This window comes from Gigantopelta aegis, chromosome 12, assembly GCF_016097555.1.
Source record: "Gigantopelta aegis isolate Gae_Host chromosome 12, Gae_host_genome, whole genome shotgun sequence".
NCBI classification, from domain to species: Eukaryota; Metazoa; Mollusca; class Gastropoda; order Neomphalida; family Peltospiridae; genus Gigantopelta; species Gigantopelta aegis.
The window spans coordinates 6010490-6021936 of NC_054710.1; positions in this window are offsets into that span (position 1 = coordinate 6010490).

Genomic DNA, 11447 nt, shown 5'->3' on the forward strand with positions numbered 1-11447 from the left:
TTTTATCAATATCATATGTTCCTGTCAGCGTGTTGATTGTACACATCTCCTACCAATACCCAAACTCGTGTCTATTATGTGCATTTACTGTGTGCGTGCGTGTCACTTACAGCTTTAAAAACTTCAGAAATGCAATTTAAGATATACAATGCTAATTGTTTGCATTACATTAATGTACTACAATGTCCTATGTCCGTCCATTTTGGTCCTTTTCGGTCAATGTTGCTCCGTTTTGTTCCCTTTCGGTGTTTCGTCGGTCCTTTTCGGTGTTTCGTCGGTCCTTTTCGGTGTTTCCTCGGACCTTGATGTGACAACATAATTCAAAGTGTTATTCCTACAGTGCAACCTGGAAAATATAGTTTTACAAGTGTTGTAATAATGAAAGAAAATACTATCACACTCCTAGATAGATTAGAAAATGTGCAAAAATTTCTCTTGTAGTAGGTATATACTTCAAATACCCTTTACTTCAGAAACCTCAGTGAATATATGGACAAGATTTAATGAATAGACATACAACTATCATTACCAAGCTTATATGTGTGTATAAATAAAGAAAATAATGCAAAATGGCGACAGAGAACTCACTTCTGTATATTTTAATGTTTTTGCCAAACTCACAAAAACAATTGTTAAAAATTCCATATTTACCTAAAAGTAAAACCTGGAAAGTAAATTAAAATTACAACCGAAATCAGGTTATTTAATACTAATTCCAGAGGCAATTGCATTCAAATAAACATTGTTAATAGAGATACAAGAAATTAACCGAATATCAGCTAACATTATTTTTTAAAAACAAATAAATTATTACTAATAGTTTATTTCATTTTGCCTAGACTTATTATCCAAAATAAGATTAGTGTTATATGACATGTCCATCACCTTGGATAAATAAGCTTTCAAATACTATAAGTAAAAGAATATGGGCCAAAATCTCCAATTCATCAATACGTACCTTTTTCAAGCTCTGTTCTCAGCAGTGCACAGTAAATGAATGCCAAGGTCAAGGACATCCAGAACTCCCATACCTGAGTGCAACCTAACTAAGCAATTATTACTGTCAAACCAAAGTAAATGGCACACAATAAAAAATTCTGATAATATTGTGAATATATGCTATAGGTTTTAATAGACCAAATCAATAACATTTGCCAATACTTTTTTGCTGAAAATAGCAGTTCCATTTTGGGGGTACCCCATATTAGTTTCAACCTCTGGTATATACTGCATAACAATGTATAACAAATAAAAGTCTATTTATGTATTGTCGATGGACAATAGTATTTGCTCAAATAATCATTGTCACATATTATTACCAATCACACACACAGTTATTTTTACTCCGTGAATATTTGATGGTGCACCTCGAACTTTGTCACGGAACTCTCTTTTTTGGTATAATGCAACCTATATATACACAAAAAAAATAGTATTTTTTAAAACGTGTCCAATTGGGTGTTTGTATGACTATCAGGATATTCTGTGTTCTGATATGATTATAATTGAGAGTGTTGTTCCTACAGTGCAACCTGATTTAATGTACACCTCATTAAGCATCAGTGTTATGCAAAGTTGTATACAAATGGAATGTATCATATTTAACACAAATAATAAATACAAATACTACTCTTGAAGATACATACTATGGGTTCGTTGTGTACTCTCAGTTATACATGCAGTGCATGCATAGTGACAGTCTCTCATTTCCAATAAATCGTTCCCTAAAAAAACTCATTTACTGTAGTGACCCCATGTTTACCCCATGTTTACAGATATGTATCATATCTAAAGTTATCATCCGGTTTTGCATTTGTATTTTTTTTTTTCATAAGAAAAGCACATTCAAAGCACCAAAAGTGTGCAAAAGTAATTTTTCTTCAATTATTTTCTGTTTTAACTGAATATAATATGTATATTGGATGCATTACTACAATAAGTAATGTCACAAGTCAGTTACATAGTAATATTGGAAAATATAGTTTTACAAGTGTGGTGATAATGAAAGAAAATACTAACACACTCCTACGTAGATTAGCAAATGTACCATCATTTCTCTTGTAGTTGGTATATACTTTAAATACCCTTTACTCTAGAAAACTCATTGAATATATGGACAAGATTTAATGAATAGACATAAAACTCTCATTACCAAGCTTATATTTGTGTACAAATAAAGAAAACAAAAAGCAAAATGGTACACAAAACCCACTTCTGTATATTTTAATGTTTTTGCCAAACTCACAAAACCAATTATAAAAGATTCCATATTTGCCTAAAACGTAATCCACCAACCTAACAAAGTGAATTAAAATTACAGCAGAAATCTGGTTCTTTAAATATAGTCATTCCAGAGTCAATTGCTTACAACTAAACAGTGTTAATGGAGATCTAAGAGATTAACCTAATATCAGCTAACATTATTTTTAAATAAAAATAAATTATTACTAATAGCTTATTTCATCTTACCTAGACTTATTATTCTGAATAAGATTAGTCTTATATGACATGTTCATCACTTTGGATAAATAAGCTTTCAAATATTTTAAGTAAAAACATATGGGCCAAACTCTCCAATTCATCAATACAGACTTTTTTCAAACTCTGTTCTCAGCAGTACACAGTAAATGAATGCCAAGGTCAAGGTCATTAAGAACTCCCATGCCTGAGTGCAACCTAATTATGCAATTAGTACTGTCAAATCAAAGTAATGGCACACAATAAAAAAATTCTCATAATATTGTGAATATATGCTATAGGTTTTAATAAACCAAATCAATAACGTTTGCCAATAATGTTAACGTTTATTAATAAAACTGATATTAGGAGCGTATCAATACACCCAGGAAGTACAGCATTAAAAAGTGTGGCACCTCGCATCTTATCTACCTAAACATTATTGGGGTCACATCCAATTTAAGCGATATAATTAATGCTTTTAATAGCAACCTCATTTTTGCTGAAAATTGCAGTTCCATTTTGGGGGTACCCCACATTAGTTTCAACCTATGGTATATACTGCATAACAACTGTATAACAAATGAAAGAGTATTTATTTATTGTCAGTGGACAATAGTATTTCCACAAATAATCATTGTCACATATATTGTTCTTTAATTATTTTCTGTTTTAACTGAATATAATATATTTATATTGGATGCATTACTACAATATGTAATGTAACAAGTCATTTACTTAGTTCTATTGGAAAATATAGCTTTACAAGTGTGGTAATCATGAACGAAAATTGCTTTCGTACCTTGAATTTTGACACAGAACTCTTTTCTTTCGTACCATGCAACGCAGACTGGTTTTTGCGCCTGACGGTATATCAAATGGCCACGTCGGGAACCAATCAAATAGTTCACAAGCGTTAGCGAAACGTTTGCTGGCTGAACTTCAACCATAGTTGAGTTCAGCAAGACCGATCAGAAAAACGTCCGCTAGACTAGTTTATGCGCTTAAGAGTAAACCAAATGGCCACGTCGGGAACCAATCAAATAGTTCTCGAACGTTAGCGAAACGTTTGCTAGCTGAACTTGGGACTGGGCCGAGTTCAGCCAGACCGAGCGGACAAACCAGGAAAGATTCTGTTCAGTATCGGGGGACCGCTCTATAGTCCAACGGTTCAATGGTATAGATTCTTTGGACATCCGTACATTTATTACACACATTACTGAAAACAAAAATGGACACGTGCTAACCCATGGGCCACCCTTATTATTTGTATGCAATAAAGACATTAAATTTTATAAAATGGTAGTACACGAAATTATCTGGAGGTTTCAGCGGCAGCAGCAACACGCAGAGCAAATCCTCCAAACCTTCGCAGGAAAACGTGGCGACAATCGAAGATAGTGTAGCGTACCTCAAACAGTCTTACAATAATGGGGGACGTACGTTACCTATGCTGTTCGAGGATATGTTTGAAGCTTGCGTGTGGGGTGGTGCATATAAAACATTGGGCTAATCGAAAAGAGTAGCCCAGGGAGTTTCCTGTATCAATATCTGTGTGGTCCTTAACGATATGTCCGACGCCATACAACTGTAAACAAAACAATGTGTTGAGTGCGTCGTTAAATAAAACATCTTCCTTCCCTATTGACAGTCTCAAAAACAATGTGTTGAGTGCGTCGTTAAATAAAACATGTCCTTCCTTCCTTCCCTATTGACAGTCTCAAAAACAATGTGGTTGACCCTACATGGCATTGTGGTCCCCCATCAATATAAAATCCTGGCTACACCAGTGGGAGCGAACGTGAGGTAAAAGTAAAGTTTGTTTTATTTAACGACGCTACTAGAGAACATTGATTTTTTATCTTATCATCGGCCATTGGACGCCAACCATATGGTCATTCTGACACTGTTTTTTAGAGGAAACCCGCTGTCGCCACATACGCTACTCTTTTATGACATGTAGCAAGGGATCTTTTATTTGTGCTTCCCACAGACAGGATAGCACACACCATGGCCTTTGTTGAATCAGTTATGGATCACTGGTCGGTGCAAGTGGTTCATACCTACTTATTGAGTCTTGTGGAGCACTCACTTAGGGTTTGGAGTCAGTATCTGGATTAAAAATCCCATGCCTCGACTGGGATCCGAGCCCAGTACCTACCAGCCTGTAGACCGATGGCCTAACCACGACGCCACCGAGGCCGGTCCCGAACGTGAGGTGAATACAAATGTAAACGAAATGTCTAACTGACACGAGGACTGGAGACTGTAGAATTTTTTTCTTAGATATCTTTGTATTTAAAATACAGTTTAAAGATTAATAAAAACGAATTTGGCACCAAGTTACATACGGCGCTCGCGTTTACGTAACGTACACTTGACCTGTACATCATCTGACAATAGAAATCGACGTGTGTAGTCTTAATCTCAGTGGATAGTTTGGATTGATAAATGTAAGAAACCAATCAGATGTCTTTAAGTTGATATCCAACATGTATCATATCGTCGTGTCATAACATATATCTTACACTGTTGCCTTAAACACTTGGTGATTACTGTAAAGAATTCACGTTTGCTTAGTGCATTTGACACTGTTCTATTAAACCTTCGGACCATTGAACCTTCGGACTTTAGAACCTTCGGACTATAGAGCTGTAACCCAGTATCGCTACAAAAGTTTCGGAGATCGATACACAATGTTAAAACATTAAACAGTAGTTGCTAATCAATTTTTAGATGAATAGAAATATGGCTGATCAAAATTTTAAAAACGAAAATAAAAAAAAGAAGATTTTGAAAACAAAATGTTTCCTGCAAACGTCCGTTAGACTGGTTTATGCGCTTTACGGAATCGCCACGTTGGGAACCAATCAAATAGTTCGCGAGCGTTAGCGAAACGTTTGCTGACTGAAATTGGGGCCACTGTTCGTGAAAAGTTCGTTGCTGTTCTCAGCTGTTAATAGCCGTGTCCATTTGAAAACTCTTAGACGTGTAAATGTTGCCCTATTTTATAATAAATGTTGTTCTTAAAGGGACATTCCTGAGTTTGCTGCACTTTTTAAGATGTTATCGACTAACAAAGACTTTGCAACGATTGTAATTACATACCAAATATATCTTTCTGCATAAAATATTAGTGGCTGTATATTAAACGTGTTTCTGATCGTTCTAATATTTTTACTAGGTTAAATTTCATTTTATTTCCTAAAATATTATTTTTTCGTACGTACGAAATTATTTGAAGACACAATCCAGTTTGGGCTTCCTAAAATTATTCAGACGACCAGAAACACATTGAATATACAGATGCTGATATTCTAAACAAGAAAATATATTTAATATGTAAGTTTAATCGTAGAAATATTTTATTAGTCGGAAACATCTTACAATGCAGCAAACTCAGGAATGTCCCTTTAAATAATGATTATATCGTTGACTTGTTTCTTGTAACAAAGTGTACATTGTTTTGTGATCTTTCAATATTTCTGTCACAATTGACGCCTAGCGCTAGGATCAGTCAATCAACATTCACGACGAATTTGGCTAACTTGATTGTTGCTTTTGGGTTTTTGTTTTATTTTTTGTTTGGGGTTTTTTGCTTTCTTTTTGTGCGTTTTTTTTTTTGTTTGGGGGGGGGGGGGGGGGGGTTTTTTGTTTTTTTAAATTATATAAAACAAATTTTCAAATTCCATATAGTCTTTCAAAATCTCAATCGTTCCTCTATGTTTTGTACATTTTTACCCTGGTATTTCGGAGTGTGTTACCAGGGAAGACGTGCTTGAACTTTCAGTGAGTGTAAGAACGTATGAGATTGTTGATCGATTAATCGATTATTCGATGGATCAATCGATTGCTTGCATGATTAAGAATTGTCGAACGTTATAAATGTAAAATAGTTTATTTTGCAAGAAAATAATTCTTCATTTCACACTCAATACAGTCAAAATTCTGATTAACTATATTTTAGTAAACAATTGTAAATATGCAGATAACGTGCCGAATTTACAAAGCCTTTTTATGTCTTACACGTGTGTAACTATATAAATTAACAATGCTTTAACACCAACGTTTAAAGGGACATTCCTGAGTTTGCTGCAATTTTTAAGATGTTATCGACTAACAGAGACTTTTAACGATTGTAATTACATATCAAATTTATTTTTCTGCATAAAATATTAGTGGCTGTAGAGTAAACGTGTTTCTGATCGTTCTAATATTTGTACTAGGTTAAAATTAATTTTATTGCCTAAAATATTTGTTTTCGTACTTACGAAATTATTTGAAGACAAAATCCAGTTTGGGCTTCTTACAAATATTAAGACGACCAGAAACACATTGAATATACAGACACTGATATTTTAACAACAAAATATATTTAATATGTAAGTTTAATCGTAGAAATATTTTATTTTTCGGAAACATCTTACAATGCAGCAAACTCAGGAATGTCCCTTTAAGAGAAATAGGATTCGTAAATTCGGCCCGTAACATAGTTTACCTGTACAGTAAACATACATGTAATGCTATAATAATAATGCTAAACAGTAAAGCAGTTTTAGTATTCTATAAATCGGTATAAGGATATAATATAGTAAACAATAAACGTACTAAGCTTGGATAAAGTCATAACGACATCGCTATAGTCTGTCTCATCTTCCGATAGAAATGCTTTTTTGTAAATAATTTCGGTTTGGTAAAAGTGTTCTGGAAATAACAAAACAAAAACTACCTTTTTTGTGTGCAATTAAAAAAAAATATTCGGTTCATAAATAAATGAAACTAACACAAACCATAGTGAAAAAAACGACGCTTACAGCGTTATGGCCGCCATTTTGTTATATGGACTGGTATAGACTTGCTATATCAGTTAACTCTTGATTACTTTTTGCTCCCTCTGTAAAGAAATTAATCAAATAGAGTTATCTCGTATCAAGACTACCAGTCCATAAACCAAAATGGCGACCATAACGCTGTAGCCTACGCATGATTTTCTTACTATAGAATTTTATAGGAGGATGGGACGGACTATAGATAAGATTGATTTATTAAACATTGGCAGTTGAACGTCAAACCTTTGGTTGTACAGCCATATATAGTCTCAAAGATTCCATTTCACCAAATCAATTCCTTTTGCCGATAATGTTAACGTTTAATAACAAAATAACAGCCCCGGGCAGTACACCGATGGGATGGCACCTCACATTTAATCTGCATGCAAAACAATGGAGGGGGGTCACATACCATTTAAGACTTTTTTTTCTTTTTTCTTTTTTTAATGATCAAACCTCGTTTTTGATGAAAATCTCATTTCCATTTTTGGGGGTACCCTGCACTGGTTTTAGTGTATACTGCATAACAACTGTATATAAAATAACAGTGTATTTATGTATAATGCACCTTTAACTGTCTTATGGCAACATATCCCGAAAAGGACAACCCCTGTTGTCCAGCTCTTTCTCCCAGGACATTGGTTTAAACAAACACACCCACTAAACCTGGCCGGTGTACACCCATTTTACACAAAAAGCACTACTTTTGCATGGGCCAGAATTACCAACAAAAAGTCTTCAATGTCACTCAACACATTTCATTTACGGTTATATGAGGTCAGACATATGGTTAAGGACCACACAGCTATTGAGAGAGAAAATCCGCTGTCGCCACTTTATGGGCTACACTTTTCATTTACCAGCAAGGGATCTTTTATATGCACCATCCCACAGACGGGGTAGTACTTACTACGGCCTTCGATATACCAGTCGTGGTGCACTGGTTAGAACGAGAAATAGCTCAATAGGCCCACCGACGGGGATCGATCCCACACCGACCGCGTATCGCTATTGGCGCTGATATATTTCTGGATATCCATTGAGCTCATGACTCTATTATAACGTATCTTAGAATCAGTCTTGCACATAAATACGATACTGAATATGCTAATGAAAGATTCAGAATCGCCGTGTATGGACCATTTCTCGTTCCAGTCAGACGTCACAAAGACCGTGTGTCACGGTACATGCTCTTAATTTGTTTCGCCTGTGGCGATTTTAATTGTGTTAGGGTGCCGTGTGCAGTTTATTGCCCGTAGCCCAGGTGGACAACTTGTTACGTAATACTTCTCGCGCGATTCTTGCGTTCCAATATGCACTTAGCCCCGCTGTGGAGGCCATGTGGCGAGTAGTTACGTAATACCTCTGCGAGTGCGGGTTTACAACCGTGTTTTGGCGACGATGGCGTCAGCCAGTCTGACGATCAGAGAGAAATAATACCTACGCTAGTAGAGATGAAATATGAGATGATACGTGAGGTGCCGCCTTGTTCCCCCAGGCCAATTCTGATTTTGGAATAAATAGCTAGGATTTAGAGATATCGAGGAGAACGAATTAGGAAGCTTCCTGGGAACGTTAGTCCGTCTGGACTTTGGTAAATATCATTTCTGCTCTGTGTATAACCTTGATGTGATTGATGTGACTTTAAATATATTAATACTGTATTATACCAATATTCTTTAGACAGTGTCTTCGGTCATCTGACGAAGTAAATCGTAGACTTCTTGTTCTAACATTATATGAGTATTTGGTAATATAAAGCTTAGCCAGTCATCCTAGAAGACCCTAGGTACACTGTAGGTTATTGTCTTTATTGTGATAAGTATTAATTCTGTGTTACAAGGTTACTGAAAGAGTAGTTAGGGTTAATTAAAAATTAACCCGTTAGGAATAGAGCTGTAATTCCTTTATTAATTAAGTTCCCCAAGAAGCGTTCCTAAATTATCACACGTTACTGAACGAGTAGTAAGGGTTAATTAAAAATTAACCAGTTAGGAATGGTGTTGTAATTCCTTTATTAATTAACTTCTCCTGTAAGCGTTTCTCAATTATCACACGTGTGGGTGTGGTGTAACGGTGAAGTGATTCGCATATTGTGTAACTAGACACCTAGAGATTAACTAATTAAGTGATCAGTTCTGGGTTGTTATTATTGTTGTTATTAATTAACTACTACGGCTGTACATTTGTCAGCGTAGATTAATACAGATTCCAAAGTGTATTGTGTTTTTGTTGTGTTTTCTAGAGAACTAACGTGCTATATTATATATACTTTATATAAGATCGTATCTCTGATCATACCTAGAGACGAGCCATACTAGGTTTAACAGCCTGTTACAGAGAGATCTAATAGATATACAGTTAGGAGAGATATTTTGATAATCGTGTTTTACTCAGTTACGGGAATTATAGAATCCCCGTGACACCGTGGTATGTACTATCCTGTCTGTGGGATGCTGCTTGAAAAAGATCCCATGAGGTTAATTGGAAAGAGTAGCCTATTGCGTGGCGGCAACGAGTTTCCTCTCGTTATCGGTCCTTAACTATATGTCCATAACCAAATATAAATATTGGTTATTGGACGAGCGGGAGTTAAAATATTACAAAGCAGGATGGGGAAATAGTTTTTTAAGAGAGAGAGAGAGAGAGAGAGAGAGAGAGAGAGAGAGAGAGTGTAAGTATAAAACAATATCCAAACGAGTGCCATAAATTTCGTGTGATAATTATTTTATTATTCACAATTCATGTTTTATAACAGATGATAAATACGACTGTTAATTACAATTAATGTTAACAACATTCAGCGAAGTCAGTTGCAATTAATGTACAAATATAGCGCGGGTTAAATACACTATTTATGTCACCGTTTATTGTAAACCGTGTGTGTATTAACATGTATATTATAAAGATGATATTATAAAGATGATTTCTCCCAATAGCTGCCAAATTATACTACGTACAGCAATGTCAACATTGTTTCCTTTGCGGTCAAACTACAACAAAGGTCAAGTTTTGAACCGAGGTTAAGGTCACATGATCTACAAGAATAGATAAAATCGCTGGTAACAGTCATAGGCGTACGGGCTCCGTATTTGTAGGGTGCTTGGGGTGGGGGGTGGGGGTGGGGGTAGGCAGGCTGTCTTTTGCCTGAATTAAAAAAAAAAAGCCAGAATCTGGATAACAACATTTATTCATATTAGCATTACTACCAAAGAGCTATATAGGATTGCAAACGAATCGCTATGCATTTTTTGTTTACATGGATTACAACTAATTCGTGGGGTAGAATGATGGAAATACACGGTAAAAAAGGTCTCAGGTTAGCACATTTTGTCCGAATACATGTATAATTTTTGACCGAATTTGAGGTTTTTCTCCAGCACTAGAGGGGCAGTTGCTTCCCCCCCCCCCCCACCCCCGTTTCGTACGCTGGCAAGTCACTGGCATAGGAAGCGGGGGAGGAAGGGGCAAGGGGGCATGTGCCCCACCCCAATGTAGCAACAGCGATGGTTTTTATATATTATTTATACATGTATTTATATATATATATATATACACACACACACACACACACACACACATATATACACATACATACATACGTGTGTGTGCCCCCACCCCACCACTCACTTTCTGGTACCTTCCTACGCCCGTGACAGCTGCCCAATTAATACTACGTAGAGTAATGTCGTTAAACTCGACATTGTTCCCTTTTGTTCAAACTGTCAGGGGCGTATCTAAAGTGGGGAGGGGGAGGCCTAAATCTATATTTTATTTATATATATTTATTTAACTTTATGTTAGAGAATCAGAGGAATATCTTCAGGAATGTTTGTGGCTTTGCCCACATACCATTGCCCCCCCTCCCCCAACCCACTCACCCACCACCCAAAATGGATTTTCTGGATTCACCACTGAAGCTAAATATCAGACGATCCAAAAGAATGAATAAGATCACTGGTAACAGTTTAATACGAAACGTTTTTGTTTTGTTTAACGACAACACTGGAGCACATTGATTTATTTATCATCGGCTATTGGATGTCAAACATTTGGTAATTCTGAAAAATAGTCTTAGAGAGGAAACACGCTACATTTTCTATATTTCTGCAATGGATCTTTTATATGCACCATCCCATAGACGGGGTAGCACATACCACG